This window comes from Euprymna scolopes, chromosome 29 (genome assembly GCF_053919585.1).
Source record: "Euprymna scolopes isolate OS-2025 chromosome 29, ASM5391958v1, whole genome shotgun sequence".
NCBI classification, from domain to species: domain Eukaryota; kingdom Metazoa; phylum Mollusca; class Cephalopoda; order Sepiida; family Sepiolidae; genus Euprymna; species Euprymna scolopes.
The window spans coordinates 49,033,927-49,056,051 of record NC_136510.1 but is presented as its reverse complement, the minus strand read 5'-3'; the positions used below and the strand labels follow the sequence as shown (position 1 = coordinate 49,056,051).

Sequence of the window (22,125 nt, the reverse complement as noted above, 5' to 3'; positions counted from 1 at the left end):
TGTGTGTGTGTGTGTGTGTGAGAGTTTGTTTCCCATGGACTCAGAAACGGCTGGGCCAATTTTTTAAAAAATTTAACACGAATTTACTTGATGTTTCTGGGAGTGCTCTTACAAAGATTTTGTATTGAAATGGGCCTGATAAATATCAAGAGTCGATAATCAAAAAATCCGATTAAAGAAAGTCCGATTTTGCCCAAAGTTAACTTTGTTTTATATCAATCGAAGATCAAAAGTGCATTTGAAAAGTTTTATCACTGCACAAGCAGAAAGACCTAGCCTATAAAATCAACTGTAGATTTGTTTATTAGACAGGGGCGCGTTCGAAATGAGTATTTCTGTTTAGAGCACAATTGAACCATGATACTTGACTTTTGCATTTTAAACTTTAAATGAAATTATTTTATTTACAAATAATTTTATAAAATCAACAGTAGATTCTCTACAATGCAATGTAAACTACAATTTATTGTGGACTAAGTCATTGCGGGGAAGCATGTGAAGCTGCCTCCCATTACCCTGTGGTAGGGGGTCCCTATATAGAGCAAGCAATCAATCAATTTGATTAAAAAATGGATGATTTCATAAATTTCGATGACAATAAAAGTATGAGAGGGTGGAACATTTGTTGATCCTCATTCAATCTCGGACAAACGTCGGGTCTCCCTACTTATATATATATATATATATATATATATATATATATATATATATATATATATATATAAAATAAAAAGTACGATTAAATTTACCAAAATGATCCAAGATGGTAAAACTAAAGTATATTATAAATATTAATTTCATTAATTTATTTCGGACTATTAGTCTCATCTTTATTAGTTGTTTTTCATCTTTTATTGGTTTGTTCATTCACAACGTTTTGGCCAACTATTCCTCTGGCCTTCATTAGTTGTTGTCGTCTCACCACATTTTGGCCAAGTAAACCTCTGGCACCCTTTGGGTGGGATTGAAACCGCTATCTTCAGACAATGTTCATCTGGAACTGTAGAGATTCAACGTCTCTATCAACTGCGCCATGGGCCCAGAAGGGCGATCAAGGTTGGATTCTTTGATCTTATAAATCCACGTTTATTTATTATCTGATCTTCCATAGTCGGGTCCATACCGATTGGTATATATATATTATTCCTTAATTGGAATTCATTTTTTGAGATGAGCATTATATATATTAATTTTATTAATTTATTTCGGACTATTAGTCTCATCTTTATTAGTTGTTGTTTTTCATCTTTTATTGGTTTGTTCATTCACAACGTTTTGGCCAACTATTCCTCTGGCCTCCGTCAGGTGGTAACCGCGACGGATAGGAACTTCGAATCTCCTAACTGCATTCTCAGCTATCACTGCCATCCGTAGTTGTTGTCGTCTTACCACATTTTGGCCAAGTAAACCTCTGGCACGCTTTGGGTGGGATTGAAACCAATTTTAATGAAATTTTCAGTATTTATGTTATAATATTTTCACGCAAAAAAATTATAATTGGAAAAAATATTTCTACTTTTTTTTTTTAGATTACAGGTTTCGCATAATTTTTATATGTAAGATTCTAATATTTTCCTTCCTTGCATGAATGTGTAACTTTCGGTATAACATAATATTCTCCTTCTTCTATATATCTATAATAAAAAAATCTCACCTGTCTGTTTAAATGTATGTATGTATGTATGTATGTATGCCTAAAATTTTCGACAGAAGCGTCGGATTTTCACGAGATCGGTATCATTTTGAAGTGTGACGCTTCGGACAACAAATATCGAAAAATTGAACCAAAACATTGATTCCTTCATCCTCAACTGGGCACTTTTCTACAGAGAGAGGTCGCTTTTTTCACCGATATTTTCGAAAGTCATCGCCTTTTTTTGATTGCCTAGCCTTAATTTAGACCTATGTCACTTCCAGTTTGGCGATGGGTGCAACAGCTAACGCATCGCGATTTTTTTTACTTTCTTTTCCTCCTTCACGGTACGGGTTCAAGCCTTTCTGCCTACTACCACTTTTTTTTTTTTTTTTGCACTCACAATTTACTTTCTTTTTTTTTTTCTTTTTTTTTTTTTTTTTTTGCTCAACCAACACTCTTACACACACCTCCACTTTCTTTTCTGCCTTTATGTCACGGGTTCGAGCCTGACTACCTACTACAACTTTTTTTTTTTTGCTCAACACACACCTCCAAACACCGGGCACCCAGGTTTGTTTTATATGATACTGAAAAATAATTTTTATTTTTAAATTTAAAAGCAGGAACATAGAAAAATAATTAAATGTAAAAAAAATGGAGAACATTATACAAGGGAGACAATCGGTAATGAAAATTTTCCGTAATTGTATTACATGTACAAAAAAAATCAATTTGTTGCGATATAAAGCACCCTCGGGATCTCAACTGTCCACTCATCGGGCAAATTTCGTTCACCCATTTCAACAAGTCGGTATAGACTTTACCGGCCAATTTTTGGTAAAATACAGATGTGAAAATGTACGTCTTGTTGTTCACTTGCATAAGTCTATATGCCATACATCTGGAGCTATTACCGGATATGAACACTAGATCTTTTCTATTAGCATTTATAAGGTTTACCAGTCTGTTTGGTGTTCCTATGCATGTTTATCAAGACAATGCAAAACCTTCTTAGCATCCGGCTTCATGTTATCTGAAATCTTCGTTTTGGACGAATTCAAAGAAAAGTTTAGGTCAACCTCAATTAGTCACCTCACCATTCCTCTTTATTCTGCTTGGCAAGGAGGTGCATGGGAAACGATGATAAAAACAATCAATGTTTGACAAAAATTAATAGGTAGAAAGAAAGTCAGCTACTTTGACTTCTAAACTATACTTTCCGAGAAAGGGATCAATGACCGACTGCTTACATATATGGCAAATTTTTGGCAAATAGCAAACAGAATCCTGAACAGAAGCGTGTGCTCTATCCCAACTATCATCAATGGACCTGAGGTAATCTCGTCAGCATCAGACAAAGCCAAACTCTTTGCCAAGAACTTTGCAGCTAATTCTACCCTTTGCGACCAAGGTCGCCAACCCCCAATATTTCCTCCTGTATCAGAAAACACGCTATGTGATATACATATATCTGTACATGACGTGATATTACCAAGCTAATCAAAAACCTTGATTCCAGTAAAGCAACCGGCCCTGACGGTATTCCAATTATAGTACTCAAAGACTTCAACCAAAACTAGCGCCCATACTTACAAAACTGTTTAAACGTTGTCTTAAGGAGAATTGCTTCCCATCACCATGGAAAATCTCATCAGTATGGCCTGTATTTAAGAATTCAGGTGATCTCTCATCCCCCTCTCAGTTCAGGCCAATAAGTCTCCTATGCATAATGAGTAAGTTGCTGGAATCTGTGTTAAATACAGAAGTAATCAACCATCTCAGCAAAAATAACCTTCTTAGTGACACACAATATGGTTTCCATTCTGCTAGATCTACAGCAGATGTGCTTACAGTTATATCTCATAGGATTAGCGAATCTTTCAATGGAGGCAACCTTTCTAAGGCAATTGCTCTTGACATATCTAAGGCCTTTGATAGGGTATGGCATAAAGGTTTACTTCACAAGATCTCTAGCTATGGTATAGCTGGAAATGTTTTCTCAATTATTAAATCATTTCTTTCTGATAGGTTCATAAGAGTAGTAGTTGATGGGCAAAAATCAAAAGCTCATAGTATTAATGCTGGAGTCCCTCAGGAGTCCATCCTGGGCCCAACTCTATTCCTGATCTACATTAATGATCTTCCAAATTGCATCCTTACATCATTTGTAGACATTTATGCTGATGACACTACCATTTATGGTAGCACATCTAAGAGAGTAAATGACCAAGTTCTCTCCGATTCTCTCTCCTCTGATCTTGAGCACGTGATGCAGTGGGGAAAGGAGTGGCTGGTTACTTTTAATGCATCTAAAACCAAGCTTCTCTCTTTACATCATCAACGCTCTGATCCACATCTGGCATCAATTGAAATGAATGGCTCTCGTCTTCAGGAGGCCTCAAGTTTTGACAAGCTTCTGGGCTTGATCGTTACTCTTGATCTTAAATGGAACACGTACATCAAATCTGTTGCCAAGGCCGCTGGAAAAATGGTGGGATCCTTCTATCGATCCAGTAGATATCTCACTGCTGATGCAATTCTCTATCTATATAAGAGCCAGGTACGTCCAAGGATGGAATACTGTTGCCACATCTGGGCAGAAGCTGCTAGAAAGGACTTGTCCTGCCTTGATCGAGTTCAAAATAGACTTCGTAGCCTCGTAGGAGATGTTCTTTTCTCTTCCCTGCAACCTCTATCTCACAGAAGAGATGTTGCGAGTTTGTCTCTGCTGTAGCGTTATTTTCATGGAAAGTGTTCGACTGAGCTTCAGTCTATGGTCCCCCCTCGCCAAACTTTCACAAGAAACACTCGTTTAGCTGAAAACACTATCAATAATTCCCCCCACTCTTTATCTGTGCCTAAACCTAAACGTAGATTCCATGAACAAAGCTTCTTTCTTAGAACTGCACGCCTGTGGAATTGTCTTCCGTTTTCCTGCTTTTCAGCTGACTACAATATGGTTGTTTTCAAGTTTAACATAAACAAGTTCTTGATGAGCCGTTCCACTTGTTAACAAATTTACCGAATTTCCATTACTAATGATTACTATATTGTCCAATTTTTACTGTACACTCTTTAACCCTTATCCTCGAGTGGCCTCTTGGCTTTGATAAGTGATGATGTCTATGTAAACAAACAAATATATATACATATATATATATTACTGCTTTTGAAAGGGTCTCAAAATTTTAACCTATTATCATTTTTTTTACAAACTGGTTATAATCCACGTTTGTTGATCAATAATTATGGATCGGACGACTTGTGTCCTGATCCTCCTAGTTGAGCAAAACTTTTGCGATCTCCAGAATTGAGATACAAATATATTGAAAAATTCAGAAATATATGGCACAACGATTACTTGTTGCTCTTGAGAGTGGTTGATGCTAATATATTGGGCGATCGCTCGCAGAAAGTGTCAATGGAAGAAATCGTGTTAATAGAATCTCCAAATAAAACTTGACCGTTTTGAAGTCTTAGACTCATCAATAGGAATGATGGCAAAGTTCGCTCAGCCTATGTATTAAGGGACGGATGTGAACAAGTTTATTCCTTTAAACATTCATTTTCCCTGGATTTAAAGGCTGTTTCTGCGTTGTCTTCAGCAGAATTTGAGGAGGAAGGTGGTCATTTTCTTCTGTCCAACTTATTCCGTCGTAAATGACAGATCATCTCCTATGCTGTGTTGAGACGCCTGTGGCAGTTGGTATCATTTTGATTGTGTTGGGGTGAAACAACAGGATACTCTCAAGGAGTGGGTTCGTCTGAATTGTTCAGAAAAGTATTACACTAAGTTCTTAATTTCAGAATCTATTAAGTTGTCATTTGACTTATGTTCAAGTTATCGTTCTTGTTATTATTAATAGATTAGTAGTCTAAATAAAACTAGGTTTATTGGCTGTAAATTCATTTATCATAAGCAGACAAACTCACATATAGTTCCTTTAAAAAACACTATAGTAGTAAGTTAAGTCCTTGCGACCACCAGAATTATTCACTTGTTGCTATTGACAGTCTAATACATATTTACCTTCGATTCAATAACAGGAAAAAAAAAAGTAATGGATATCCATTACTTTTTCTTTGTTTCTTTGCCAAAAAAAAATTTCTAAAAACTACCCAAAACATGCCAGCATGTAAAACAAGCGTTTATAGGAACTAATTTTCGAATCGACTTTAAGACCAACTCATATAATATTTTATAACAAAACAGTTATCAAACGAAAATGAAATAAAGCCCCTTTGTAGACAACAAAATATATTTATTTGAGTGACTTACACTGTTAGGTGAAAATAGCTAAAAGTTAAGATGTCATGGTGAAGGAAAGAAAAACAATATATTCTTCCAGTGGAAAATAGCCTTGTTCAGATCAAATTGACCTGTCTGGGAACTCTGTTATTGTTGTCTGCAATTCCCTAAGGGGGTTAAAATTAGTCCTTCAAAGTTCCGGTTGAAATTAATACACCATAGTGTCTGATTAGTCCTCTTGTGACCAAATCACCTCATAGGGCTGCACTCCACCAAAGGAAATAAATTTTAATATTTATGATTGTGCTACATTGTTTGAACCAATAAGAAGGTATGTGATTCTCTTGATCTGAGATAAGTAGACATATTGTTACCATTTGATTGTAAAAAGCTGTCTAAGAAGGTTTAGGTGTCATGTTTGTAACTGCGTGTGTTTGTGAAAAAGCGCTCGCACACAGAACGGACATACATGCAGGACATAATGGATACTTCTACACTTTGTATATACATATCTGTTATAACAAAGACATTGTTATTTATACTAGCCGATACACGAATTCAAACATGTGTATATATATATATATATATATATATATATATATATATATATATATATATATATATATATATATATATATATATATTGTTTAGTTTAAAATTTTGGCAGAGCAAAAAAAAAAAAAAAATAGACACAGCATCGAAAAGCACACTTACCTGGTTGATTAATGCAGGTCATCTTATCTTCCTGATTGCAAAATTATGTTGTGTCATTTTGCTGCTCAGTTGAGCCTGGTAGTAAAGATTTGTAAGAAGTGGTAGGGGAAAAAAATCTTCTGAGAAGATTATCATTAATCCATGGCTTTAGGTCCATTTAAACAATATTCCAATAGAAAAAGGCGGATAAATCCGTCAAAGAGGAAAACCCAAAATCATTCTTTGCTGATTACAAAGACGATATTATGCCAAGAAAAGAACACCTAACTTAGTAGGTTAAATTGTTCCAAAGCTACTATGAGAGATTGGGTGCCAAAGCCTTAAATTAATAGGAATATTAAAAATGGGTCTGTCATGCATGAAGGATTTGCTCGGACTAAAGTTTTTTAGTTTAAACATGTCCACTAACTCCCTTTCAACCCCAACAGAAAACGTGCCGGGATTGATGGAAGGATAGTGGAAAGATACGGGTTTTCCTCCTTATCTTCCTCATCTAGATACAAGGTAACAAAAAGGGTATTAGTTGGAAGAGAGGGACAGGAAGGGGTTGATTTATTGTGGCCGGAATTTTATTGGTGTCACATTTCACTGATCATTTTTTTAACCTTTAAGCAGACACACATGCATACATGCACTCATTTATTTCATTTACTTTGTTTTATTTCAGTTGAAGTTCTCAGAAATCAAGTTTCAGCCCCACTTGCTGACACTTGATCTCTATATGAGATACATAGATATTCGAATAGTCCAGCAAATTTCTCCTTTACCTCTAAAAAACTGAATTAGTAAAGAAGATGGGGACATAATTTTCCTCTTTCCAATTAACCATTTAAATATGTTATCGTGTACATTTATTATGGTCTCTTGCTCTTACTGGATTCCAAGACAAGGATTCATCTAGTCTGGTGGAGTATCCAGCTTTGTGTTGTTGCTTGTGATAACATCACTTAGAGAAGATACACCATTCCTCGTTAAAAAAAAAAAAAAAACAGTGTTGGCTAGCCATACCGAGGAGATATTATTTTAGCCACAAATACTTGATGTGATCTTAAATATTTAGTCAGGTTTTACTTCTAGTGAAAAGTATCCTCGTGCCAGATTGACATGACAAACTCTTGTACAGAGAAACCTTAGACAATCAAGGATGGTGTCTAGTAGGCATTCAAGTTCTCTCCTGTAGACGTTAAAGTTCTCTGTGAGTTTGATAGCGCATCCAGGTTTTCAATCTGTCATTAACCATCATCCTCACACACATTTATCTATAACAAGTACCCATCAACACCGGGTTTATAAAACTTTTTATCTTCTGCACGTCGGTTCAAATGAAATGCTGCCCCACCTCCAGTTCCGCAATAAAAAAAAAAAAAATAATAATAAAAAAAACGTTTTAGAATGAAATGATGCCTCTGTTCAGTTTCAAGAAACAATGGATACCCTATGTAAGGGCAGCTGCGTTTGTAATTGTGAGGCAAGGGTTACGCAATCTCCAACCACAACTCTCTCCTGAATCGGCACTATTTGAGTCCAGTGGCAAGGAGAAGTGCGAGATGACTGGAAACAATGCCGAGATAAGCGGAGAGCACATACAGCACCTGAAATTCCCAATGGTCACCCATTTTAGTACTGACCAGGCTCAATGTTGCTTAACTTTGGTGATCTAACGGGAACCGGTGTGTCAACGTGATTATGGTGTATAATTCGAATGAAAACAATCATCAATAAATAAGTGCAGTATTAAAGTTAAATGATGAGGATTTTAACGACTAGGATTGTTAAGATTGTTAACTGGAACGCTATAGAAAACAACAATTACCTTGTGTGAGATTTGAATCCTGAAATATGGTATAAAATATTGGAAATGAAGGCAAATGTTCATTCACACAGACACTGATCGAGCGAAAATATTTTGTCTTTCTAAGTTACTTTTTTATACTCGTATTCAACCCAAACCAATCATATTGCCACTTGGACGCAAGGGGCCACTGTTTAAAACCGTGTTTAATGGAGGGGCTGTGGGGAGTTGAGCAGCGGAATGTTTATTCACATTACATTTAAGCTTCTGCAGGTTAGTACAGTCAGAGAAGTAGGAAACAGAGAGAAATTCCAAAGACTAGCAGTTCGAAGGAAAAGAACTATTAGTGTATAAGGATTTCCGGCATCAAGGGAACTCAACAGTGAAGAGGTGGGATTTTTCTATTTGTCAAATTAGTCAGAAGTATGTACGTTGAGGGGGTACAAATGCTATAAGTTTATTAGATCACATCTAATTAAAGTACTTGTAAAACAGACAGTGATACAAATACATTGCGGCAATGGTGTAAGGTTTATAGCTTGGCCATTAGTCTAGGACCTATTAGCTTTGAGGATCTTTTTTTGGGTCGCCTTGCCAAAAAGTGAGAGATTAGTGCTAGATGTTTAGTAATATGGAGTGACCCAGTTGTAACGAACGTGTGGGGTCACCAGTTTTAGTAACAGGGTGTTACCAGTTTTGTAAAGGGGAGTCGACGTTACCATTTATAAGAGTATTATCAATACGTGCCAACGACAACCCTTAATATAAAAATGATTTTCAGCACCCAAGGACAACATCCATCAAATAGCAATCAACTTAAACTATTTTGTTCACATGTATGAAAAAATATTTTTATTCAAGACAGTAATTACTTGATATGAAGGTGAAGTATAAATTCTCTTTTTGGTCACGCAGACCATTATGGAGTTAGTAAGGATAGTGTTCTTCAATGTGTAATTAAAGTCCATATTTTTTAGAGAATATCCACAAATATTTAGTGAAGATAATTCGAAATAAATCCTGTGTCAGGATAAAATAGAAAAATTTGGGAGGAAGTTGTTCATGGTTACTTGGTAAGGCAGAAATTCCTGACAAAGTAATAGTCCACGCACGTTAATCCCAGTGCACGCGAAATCCATGGTTAAAACTTTGGTGCTTATGCATTTATGTTACCATTTTATTTTTTAAATAGTATTTTCAAGTTAAATTCAAGTTTTACGATATCTTTTTTTTTTATTAAATTGTTAGGTGGAAATGCAGAATAGTTACAAAACACCCTCCTTTTTCCATGTTAAGAATGGTTTTCAAAATAATAAAGTTATTATTTCAGAATGGTAGCACAAGTGCATAAGTACTAGTGATGGGACGAATTTTTCCCGATTCGGATACAATTACCAATTTCGTATTAAATTCCTGATTTCGATCCAATTCCCGACTCTGATTCTGATTCTTTATAAATGTCTAAATATTTAACTATAAAATTGTTATTTTGTTTCGGTTACTGTAAAAACACATTTTAAATGTGCAAATATTTTCTTAAACGTAAAAACACATTTGTGAGGGGTTGATCTAGAGATTTTAGTCTTACTGGAAGTTTAAATCAATAAATATTTATTATTTTATTATTACTACAAGCAATGGAAGATGTTTCTTAAACAAAATCAAATAAAGAAAGATAATTTAAGGAATTGGTTTTAGCATCAGAAAATAGACTTTTTTCCGATTCCGATATTGGTTCTGATATCGCAAAAAGCTCTGGTTTTTCCGATTCCTGATTCTGATTAATCGTCCCAACATTGATAAGTACCAAAACTTTTAACATTTTTTAATGGAGCTACCAACAAGGAAAGGAAGTCGCTAACAAACTGGATATTTATTCTCTAAAGTTCTGGCCTGTTTATGATATCCAATTAGTCTGCATAGTATTTATACGGCTTGATACGGAGAACACATTGAACACTATGCTATTTGTTTTATGTGGGCAAAGCAGTGTTCTTCTTAGAACTAACGCCTTGAAAATAATTTAAGTTTTTTCCCTTTGACTGTTCAGAAATAGTGGATTCGTCTGTATGATGACAATTCAATACAGATTCATCAACCCAGATGTGGCAACAATACTCCATGTTTATGAGTTTAATCTAAAGCCACAAAACTAAAAATTTGTTTTACCTTTTAGCATAGATCTAAAGTAGCTCGATTATCTATACATTAGTATCGTAGTACCTTTAACGTATGTACGTGTGTCATGGGTTTCAGATTATAAATTACTAGCTGGCATACTGACATTGCCCGGTCGTAAACATGATATTTTAATTTATGCATATTGCATATATATTATTATGGAATCAATCCTGTATTCATTATTATATATTACAAGGAATAATTCGCCCGGTGGACACAAAAAAATAAAAAATAAAAAATAATAATGATAATGTTGTTCATTAAATTCCGTCTGTTTTTCTGTTGACAATATCAAGTTAGCAAATATTTGGGCTTGACGATGAATGCTCTGGAAAAGTCATTGTAATTAATGTTTAGTTTTAAAATATGCAAACAAAGAAATGAGTTGCAGTGATTTTAAATGGTACCACTTCTTTTATCGTAAATTAAAGTTATTTATAAAAAAAAGATCAAAATAGAATGGTGAAGTACACCCTAGTTTGAACAGGGGATCATCCGATCTGTAGTCGAATGCTCTACCACTAAGCAATATCTCCAGGTTATAATAAATCTGTTGTTTAAGAAGAAATGATTTGCTGTAATTTTATTATCTCCCTTTGCCGGTGTAAAGTAAAATATTCCCCTGTAAAAATTATTCTTTTATATCTATAAGAGAAAAAAGCTATTTTTAAGATCAGATTTTTTCGATTTTCGATACTTATTAGATGAATTTCTGCACCAAACATATCTAAGAACATTGCCATGTCTAATTTAGCTTTGTGTGAAATCAGCCGTTCTGGAACATATGAGGAAGGAAGTCACACACACACACACACACACACACACACACACACACACACACACAAAGTGACTTTTATATAATAGTAGAGATAGAGAGTATATAGATATGCTAATTTAATGTTTATAGTATGTGATAACTTTCTATCCTCCTTTTTATTAAATAGGATCTCCCGATCACCAAATACGCAATATAAAAAAAAAAAATGATGTTGCTGTTGGGCCATACGTGAAATTAAAATATACTTTCTTGGTCTTCTGGCTAGGATCCAAGAATAGAATCTGTCCTGTCTAAAGATGATATAATGATATCGTGGGGTTTGCGTTCGCGCTGGGCATGCAATGGAAACATGTCGCAGACTCCCATAAGGATATTGGAGATAAACCGTAATAACCAGATAATTCTAAGACTACATTAACCAAATTACTTAACTAAATACTTTTACACTTTTACCAAAAGGGCCACAATAATATCGTGGGGTCTCTATTCACGTTGAGCATCCACAGAATGCCCAGCAACAATATATTACATATGAAAGATGCTGTTGTGGAATTTCCACAGATCCCGCTAGTTTAAGATAAATGGTTTAAACAAAAAAAAGTTCACGTTTTTTAATTAAAAACAAAGGGAGAAGTGTCAAATACGTACGATTATTTGACTAAAAAACAATTTTGATTTACTTTTATATTTGAATAAAATAAAATACGTTGGAGAAAGAATCTGTTTAAACAAACAAAACAACACACTGAAGATGGAGTATATCTCTGAAATATATTTGTGATAAATTTCAAACAAGTAAAATATTTATTTACTTTCCTAATATTACGTTGTGATTTGGCTTTCAAGCGCACTAGATGCGTATTTTATTTTATTCAAATTAAAACAAGGTTTCTATATTAACTCTCATCCTTGACGTTATTCTCGCATCAAACATTTCAAAATACAACTGCTAAATACAACGCGCGGCTCTTTACAGACTTTTTTCTCAAACGTTACAACATGGCAAGAAAGAAGAAAAGGAAAAAAAGAAACAAACAAAACACACTGAAGATCTAGTGTATCTCTGAAATATATTTGTGATTAATTTCAAACAAGTAAAATATTTGTTTATCTTCCTAATATTACGTTGTGATTTGGCTTTCAAGCGCACTAGATGCATATTTTATTCAAATTAAAACAACGTTTCTATATGAACTCTCATCCTTGACGTTATTTTTATATGTTTATATATAGTGGTCCATATCTTAGTATATTTCTATCTATCACTCTCATCCTCTCTCAATGTAATTTATCGGAGACCCGTTCTTATTTTATTAGGTACGTACAAAATGAATAGCCAATGCTCAAAATGTATGAACATTTTGACCCATCCGTTTACTTAAAAATTCACAAAAAATCAGGAAAAGAACTAATTTTAATGAAAATTTCAGTATTTTTTTTTTTTTTTTACATGGGTGTCACCACTTATCAAGGCCCAGAGGCCACTCGAGGATAAGGGTTAATAGGTATACATTAGTCATTGTGATTTTAGCATAGTAAACAGTGGGAATTTTGTAACTTGGATTACTTAGGGGGACAATTTAATTAGAACTTGTTCACATTGGACTTTTTCTTTTTTTTATTTTTCATAGGTATCAACACATTATCAAGGCCAAGAGGCCACTCAAGGATAAGGGTTAAAGAGTGTACAGTAGAAATTGGACAATATAATAATCATTAGTAATGAAAATTTGTTAAATTTGATAACTTATATGGAACGGCTCATCAAGAACTTATTTACGTTAGACTTGAAGACAACCATATTGTAGTCAGCCGGAAAGCAGGAAAACGGAAGACAATTCCACAGGCGTGCAGTTCTAATAAAAAAGCTTTGTTCATGGAATCTACGTCTAGGTTTAGGCACAGATAAAGAGTGGGGGGAATTATTGATAGTGTTTTCAGCTAGACGAGTGTTTTTTGTGAAAGTTTTGCGAGGGGGGACCATAGATTGAAGCTCAGTCGAACACTTTCCATGAAAATAACGATACATCAGAGACAAACTCGCAACATCTCTTCTGTGAGATAGAGGTTGCAAGGAAGAGAAAAGGACATCTCCTACGAGGCTACGAAGTCTATTTTGAACTCTATCAAGGCAGGACAAGTCCTTTCTAGCAGCTCCTGCCCAGATGTGGCAACAGTATTTCATCCTTGGACGTACCTGGCTCTTATATAGATAGAGAATTGCATCAGCAGTGAGATATCTACTGGATCGATAGAAGGATCCCATCATTTTTCCAGCGGCCTTGGCAACAGATTTGATGTACGTGTTCCATTTAAGATCAGGAGTAATGGTCAAGCCCAGAAGCTTGTCAAAACTTGAGGCCTCCTGAAGACGAGAGCCATTCATTTCAATTGATGCCAGATGGGGATCAGAATGTTGATGATGTAAAGAGAGAAGCTTGGTTTTAGATGCATTAAAAGTAACCAGCCACTCCTTTCCCCATTGTACTACATGCTCAAGATCAGAGGAGAGAGAATTGGAGAGAACTTGGTCGTTTACTGTCTTAGATGTGCTACCATAAATGGTAGTGTCATCAGCATAAATGTCTACAAATGATGTAAGGATGTGATTTGGAAGATCATTAATGTAGATCAGGAAAAGAGTTGGGCCCAGGATGGACCCCTGAGGGACACTGGCATTAATACTGTGGGCTTTTGATTTTTGCCCCTCAACTACTACTCTTATGAACCTATCAGAAAGAAATGATTTAATAATTGAGAAGACATTTCCAGCTATACCATAGCTAGAGATCTTATGAAGTAAACCTTTATGCCATACCCTATCAAAGGCCTTAGATATGTCAAGAGCAATTGTCCTAGAAAGTATTTATCAAATAATGATCACAGAATATAGTGAACCTATTATTTTTATTTGAATCTTAGTGGAAATGCATTATTTTGTTTAAACAAAAACACCTTTACTAAAGTTATGATTTTATTAGTAAAAAAACACAAAAAACAATGAATTTACTTTTGCTTTTTATGAAAATAAAGCATCGTAAATTGTAACAATAACAAAAAGAAAAAAATAATTTTTACAAGAACGTTACGAAAAAAGAGTGAATCTCTTGACAAAGATTTCCTTTCCAGGGCAATTGCTCTTGACATATCAAAGGCCTTCGATAAGGTATGGCATAAGGGCCTACTTCTCAAGATTTCCACCTACGGTATTACTGGAAATGTTTTCTCAATCATTAAATCATTTCTCTCTGATAGGTTCATAAGAGTAGTGGTTGATGGGCAGAAATCAGAGGCCCACAGTATTAATGCAGGGGTTCATTCTGGGCCCAACTCTCTTCCTGATCTACATCAATGATCTCCCAAAACACATACTTAAATCATTCGTTGACATCTATGCTGATGACATGACCATCTATGGCAACGCATCAAAGGCCGTAATCTCTGATTCTCTCTCCTCTGATCTTGAGCGCGTGGTACAATGGGGGAAGAGGTGGCTAGTCACTTTTAATGCATCCAAAACCAAGCTTCTATCTTTACATCATTAACGCTCTGATCTCCATCTGGCATCAATTGAAATGGATGGCTCTCGTTTTGGGGAGGCTCCAGGTTTTGACAAACCTGGGTTTGATCTTTACTCCTGATTTGAAATGGAACACGTACATCAAATCTGTTGCCAGGGACGCTGGGAAAATGGAGGGATCCTTCTACCGCTCCAGGAGATATTTCACTACTGATGCAATTCTCCATCTGCATAAAAGCCAAGTACGTCCAAGGATGGAGTACTGCTGCCACATCTGAGCAGGAGCTGCTAAAAACAGCCTATCAGTACAAAATAGACTTCGTGGTTTGGTGGGGGATGCCCTTTTCTCTTCCCTGCAGCCTCTCTCCCACAGAAGAGATGTTGCGAGCCTGTCTTTGTTTTATCGTTATTTCCATGGCAAGTGCTCGTCTGAGCTCCAATCTCTGGTCCCTCCTCGCCAATCTTTCACGAGAAACACCCGTCTGGCTGAAACTACTGTCAATAATTTTCCCCACTCCCCATCATTTTTATATGTAAGATTCTAATATTTTCCTTGCCTTGAGCGTGTAACATTCAGCATAACATAATTTTTATATAATCTTGAAAATTAAAAAAAAAAATTGAAAATATTTAAAAGCAAGAAACACAGAAAAATAATTAAATTAAAATATGGTAAAAATTATACAAACGTTCACAATAGGAATATACGAATGTACAGCTGGGTGAAAAAAGAAAATCAGCACTGCTTACTTCCCTTTAACTACCTGACATAATTTTCAGATAGCCTTTTGACTTTCTGACTTCGTTTGTTTTTATTTGTGCGAAACTGGTATGTCTCATTTTTTGAGGGGGGGGGGGCAATTAAGCTATTTTTTGTACAAACAAGTGTTTTTTTTAAATTTAATTCAATATCTTAAGACTTTACTAATTATCTTTGAAATAGTCCCAAAATACTAATATTTATTTATCAAGGAATTTTTACAATGAATTTATGTAACTTCAAAATTTAGCTTGAATTTGTTAGTTTCCGAATGTCGCTGTGAAAAAAAATTTATCATTATAACTTTTTTTTTCACGTGTACAAATATGTTTTGCCCTTTTGGAAATTTATTTTAGGCTTTAATCTTTCAAATACAATCAAAAAGTAGTCAGTGTAAGAAATTTCTTCCCTACACACCCAATTTCCTCCCTGCAGATAGCAAATGAAACTCCACAAACAAAAGCCATACCTTTAACTCAAATTTTATTCAAGATGTATCAGAAATGAAAGTTCTTTGGTCACGGTAAGTCTCTTGCAAAAACAGTGGCTGAATTTGCTATCCATACGCAATGGAGCCTTTAGTTATGATTCCTCTGTGGGAATGTTAGTTCAGGTTTCCTTTTAGAAGGATCCATGTTGTACATGGTTGAACATGGCGAGAATGTTATCACCCAATACAGCATATTTTAGGACCCCGTGGTCTCTGGAAGAAATAGGAATAATTTCCCATAATCAAATATATCAAGCCGAACACTGTAGAATATCCTCATTGGGTAAAATAAGTTCAGCAATTATGTTGTCTCTGTATTGAGAGAAATGTCCTTCATCCACCCACTGCAATGTCTAATGAAGGTAAAATCCTGGCACTCTATGACGGAGCACCGCTGTTTGAGTCTTTACTGTTCCGTGTTAATTTCAGACTGAAAAATAACGCACATGTAATACAAAATTGGCGCCAAACTGACGCATTCAAATTGAACCAAATCATGTTAGCGGGCAACAAAACGGCGTTGGTTATGGAATTTCTCACATCGGAAACCTACAAAAAATTATGATAAACCAGCTATCAAAACTATGTCCCCCTATCATTTTTCGCCATTATTGTCCATACGGAAAAATTTAGAAAAAAGAATAGAAAAAGCGTGAACTCGAACTAACAGGAAAAAATATATTTTTCTTGTAGATTTCGGTTCTGAAAAAGAATCTGAAAACCGTATCCGTCGCAAATTAATAGTTTTTGAGATATTGATATTTTTCTAAATGATTATTTTCTTTGTATAATCAGCTATAATGGCGTAAGTCGGCTGACTGCGCATGCGCACAGACCGAAGAAAAATCACATTAATTTTTAACAATTAGCATTTTATTAGTTTCCGCCTCTTCCAATGTAAAAACACAGACTTTTTGTGAACTGTTAAACAATACTCTGCTCGATATATGTCGGCGCGTTACTTACGGAAAAACGGTTAATTAAACTGCAGAAACACTTGTTAAACTATACACGTTCTATAATTGAATACCCCACAAAAAAAAAAAAATAAAAAGAACGAAAAACATGTTTTTGTAAACCGCACGTGAAAACGTGATTTTTAGATTAATTAAACAGCATTAAAAACTACGTAACACAAAAAATGAACAATATTAAAAAAAACAAAAAAATTTTATTAAATGTCCGCTAAACTTTCTTCCGCGGTGTGATAAGTCACTTTACTACGCTTGTGCGCATACGAACGCATCATGTAGAAAATACTACCGCACATTCGGAGGTAGCATAAATGAAGGCAGTGAAATGGCAGAATATAGTCCCAGGGTTCAGGGTTTAATACCACGCAAACGGTAAATTTGCGATGGAAACGATTATCATATTCTTTTTAAGCACACAAGAAAAAATATTTTGGTACTTGTGCATTTAACGAACCAGACGTAACTCAGCATTTGCTCGGCTTTATCCGGCGCATGACGTCAACAGCCGGATAAAACCGAGCGTTGGCGATAAAATAAAAACAACGCCACAACAAAATATCTGTACAATGAAATTGTAAAATGTAGAAACATAAAAAAATTAAATAAGTAAAAAGCAAAAACCTACCGTTCATTTGTTTTTTTATTATCATTGTTTGAAATTGTTTTCTGTTTTCAAAATAAATACATATGAAACAAGTTTGTTTTTTTTTTTGTTAAATAATAGGAAACTTTTTTTTGTCTGAACTGTTTTTTTTTCAATGTTTAATGCAAAAAAACATTGTCTATGTCTTAATATATATATATATATATATATATATATATATATATATATATATATATATATATATATATATATATATATATATATATATTGCAACTCTTTATGTCAAATAAATGGAAAAGCCTAAAAAAGGGTAATAAAAAGCATGGTGGGGGCAGGAACAAGGATTATTTGTACATTTTTTTTCGCCAGAAACAAGGACTTTTTTTTTTTTTTTTTTTTTTTTGCCAGAAACAAGGATTTTTTAAAAAATTATTTATTAGTGGAAGGAGGGTTTCGGCGTTCCTATTTGGTACAGTGACCAAGAAACCCTCCTTTTCGGCGGGGTCGTATCCACCGAAGACCCAGAGACCGGTGTCAGAAGTCTGTCGACGTGTTTTCTGCGGTTAAAAACGGACTCGTCGATTTCTACCGTATGGGTGGCCTGGGCCTCCAATCTGCCGGGGATTCCTAAGAAAATAGTCCCTGCATATATCACGCAGGAAAATTTTCCAATCCACAATTGTTTGGCGAGAACGTAACCCACATTCGCGATGGAGATTTTTTGTAGATGCCATCTCGAACGCCCATAAGTATATTATTTTTATTATACATGCGATGGTTAGTCGGGATTTTGAGAAGAAGGTTCTAATCCTAATGGAGGTCCATCGACGACATGTTACACTTCTACACCTCCAACCGTAACCGTCGGAAAGGCTTGTTCTCTTTGCAAGTACACAATCCTGGCCAAAATGTAAACACCTTTTCTCTTCTGCCAACCATTTCCATTGCTGGCAAAAGTTTAGTGCAGCCTCTGGGGTCTGGAACTGGTCCGCAAGGTTTGTAATACTCATTATTATTTCGTCAGTTATCTTTTTAAAACAAATTTTTTTTTTTAACTCTCTTCAAATAAGCGTTTATTGAGTTGTGACACTCTTCCAATTGATAGCGAAATTCTCGTCTGCTTAATCGGCAACGCTCGGTTATATCCGGCTGTTGACGTCATGCGTCGGACAAAGCCGAGCAAATGCTGAGTTACGTCTGGTTCGTTAAATGCACAAGTACCAATATTTTTTCTACTAGTTCGAGTTCACGCTTTTTACGACCTGTCTCGATTATTAATCGTGAAAAAGAAATAGTCAACAAACAACTGTTACCAAACGCAAGAAAAGTTATTTTTCTACTTACCTGTCTATTTTTGTGTGTGTTTAAATTATTTTAAAGCGCTCTTATTTACATTTGTTCTCGTTACCTTCTGAGTCTTGTAAACCCGAATTATTCAATATGGCACCGAATTTTACTTGAAGCAAAATCTCGATGCCGTAGAACAAAAAAATTAAAATTAAATAAAATACCGCTCATAGTAACAGATCAGTTAAAAATAACATTTTTCTGCGGAAATAAATTATTAACAATTATTAACTATATTTTTATGTAATATTTTATTTTTATTTGTTCAATCTACGACATCGAGGTTTCACTTCGGATAAATTAGGCGCAATTTTGAATACGTCGGGTTTATAAGACTCAGAAGGTATTAATGAAAATGTAAATAAAGGGGTGCTTCTGCATCTATGTTACCACGCTATTTTTTTTTTTTTTAATCGTATTTTCAAGTTATATACAATTTTTACGATCTACTTCTTTATTGAATTGTTAGGTGAATGTACAGAATAGTTACAAAACATCCTCCTCTCCCCATGTTAAAATGGCTTTCTTAATAACAACGCTTTTATTTTAGCGCGGTATAACACAAATGCACAAACGCCAAAAGCGTTTGAAAGCCTTTAAAAACACACACACAAAATTAGAAAAACAATTTTTATAACCTTTGGTTGTATTAATTGGCTGACTATTATTATTTATTATTTTTTTTTTTCGACTTTTTTCCTCTGTTGGAAAATTTTACGAATCTTCAGCGATCGTATAAAATTAGAACGAGGATCAAACGACTTAAGAGTGAAAGAGAATGAGAAAGCCATTTTAACATGGGGAGAGGAAGGTGTTTTGTAACTATTCTGTACTTTCACCTAACAATTTAATAAACTAATAGATAATATATAGAAATATACTAAGAGATGAACCACTTGGTCGGTAATTCTTTTTTGGGGCGCCATATACAATTTTATGTTTTTTCGCTAGATAAATGTATAAAGATTCTCGTAAAAATAAATTTTATTCAATTTTATTATTTACAAAAAATATTTTAGTGGTACGCCACACAGAGATTTATCAAAAACGTTAGTTTTGTTTTAGAAGCAAAACATCGTCTTCAACTCCATTGTTGAATTAAAAAAAATAATAAACGTGTTTTTTTTTTCATATGTAACTTTATGTTTATTCGCTAGATAAAAATGTAAAAAATAAGTGTTTTTTCTGTAGAAAGTTGTTTTTATGACGGAATGAAATTTGGCGCACTGGTGTACGTTTTGGCGACCTGGCGAGCTGGCGTCCCAAAAAAGAATTGCCCCTACTTGGTGAGTTTATTGCAAGTTGCGGCTAATTAGTACAATTAAAATGAAGTTGTTTTTTTCTTCTTTTTTCAAACATATCCTAATCCCAAAATTGAAGAATATTTTAGCATGTATTTTGTGTGATTAAAACATATTGGAAAAAGCCCTAGAAACAAAGGTTGATTAAGTCAAAAACACACACACACACACACACACACACACACACACACACACACACACACACACACACACACACACACACACACACACACACACACACACACACAAAGTATATTAAATCACCTGTTACCTGTTAATTCAGTATTTGTTATATACAGGGTGGTCGGTAAAAAAAACGCGGGAAATTTGTCAAACGGAACTTTATTTTTACAAAAAGGGAAAAATTTCTTCCTTTTTTTTTTTTTTACTTGTTCTCTTTTGGCGAATAGTAGCTGCTTCAGGGCCTTCTTGTTTCAAAATTACAATAATATTTATCAAACTGATGCTTTGTAATCATTGAAAAAAATATTCGTAAACACAGGTAGACATTTGACAGTCCCCAGCTTGGATTTTCACTTTGGAAAAGAATAATTATTTGCTTTTGAAAGTTTGAAAATCGTTTTCTGCTGCCCCCGTCCATAATGTGTTTATCAAAATCGAAAAAAAAAAAATGAACGAGTCAGACGTAATAAAATTTAAGCAAAATAAAATTTAGGTGCTTGTACAGTTTACGGACTATGCTATTTTTTAGATAGGATTTTCAAGTTAAATTCAATTTTTAAAGTGTCTTTTGTCTATTAAATTTTTAGACGAAATAGTTAAGAGATCCATGTTAATAATAACATTATATTTTTTTGCATAAGTACAAAAATTTATACAAAAATTTACAACCTGAAATTTCCCGCTTTTCTACCAACCACTCTGTATTGTTAAAAATTTATAAAAACTTTTCGAATTTCTGTTATGTAATGTAGCGTGGGTTTTACTTACAATATTTTACTGTATATATCCATTCATAAATCCATATTGTGTTGAACGGTAATAAAATATATCTTGCTTATTATCAAGAAATCATTTCCGCTGCCATCTTGGGAAGGCGGTAAATAGGACCGTTCATACTCGATGACGTCATAAAGTATTATGGCTTTTTAGAAACGACCAGTCATTATTTATGACGTCATAAAGATAAATGTTCTTCGGCAACTCCTATTCATCATTTTATATTGGCTGATGATTTGAAACTTGAAGACGTATGGCCAATTCTTCTTTACGGTTGCGAATATTGGACAGTAACGAAGAGATATGGTTTTAAGGAGAATTCTGCGAATCTCGTGGACAGAAAGAAAGACAAACGAAGAAGTCATGCTTAAGGCAGACTACAGCAGATCACTACTCAATACCGTCCACGCCAGACAGTTAAAGTTCTCCGGCCATTTAATGCCGGTAGAAGGGTTTGGAAAAAAAGTTTTATGTTAGGAAAAATCGCCGGAAAAAAAGAGCAGAGAAAGACAACGAATAAATTTCACTGACAGTTTCAACGGTTATAGATCTCATCAAAAAGACGGAATGCAGAGGGGATTGAAGAGCCATGATCATTGATGTCAGCAATAACAGATCTGATACACGAAGAAGATCATTTACAAGTAAATATATAGAAAAGAAAGATATCTTATTTTAACATAAAACAACTTTATTGGTTATATATAATGCAATATGGGCGCCGTCGCAAATGGACAAACAAACAAAAATAAATAAATCCGACTCAGCTTTTTTGTTGTTTTAGCAAATGACATTTATTGCCATTACTTTTCAAACAAT

The 22,125-nt window shown here is 34.6% G+C and overlaps 1 protein-coding gene across 3 annotated transcripts in view; it reads right to left on the bottom strand.

Moving 5' to 3' along the window:
• LOC145252644 (oxysterol-binding protein-related protein 8-like) overlaps positions 1 to 21,444 on the bottom strand; it is a 232,894-nt gene extending 211,450 nt beyond the window's left edge. For 2 of the 3 annotated variants that reach the window (XM_080112384.1, XM_080112381.1), the window contains exon 1: positions 21,298 to 21,433. The gene's annotated coding sequence lies outside the window, so the exon portion shown is untranslated. Of the gene's footprint in view, positions 1 to 21,297 lie in introns of all 3 variants that reach the window. The other variant, XM_080112382.1, reaches the window with a different exon arrangement.
• Between the last annotated feature and the right edge of the window lie 681 nt (positions 21,445 to 22,125).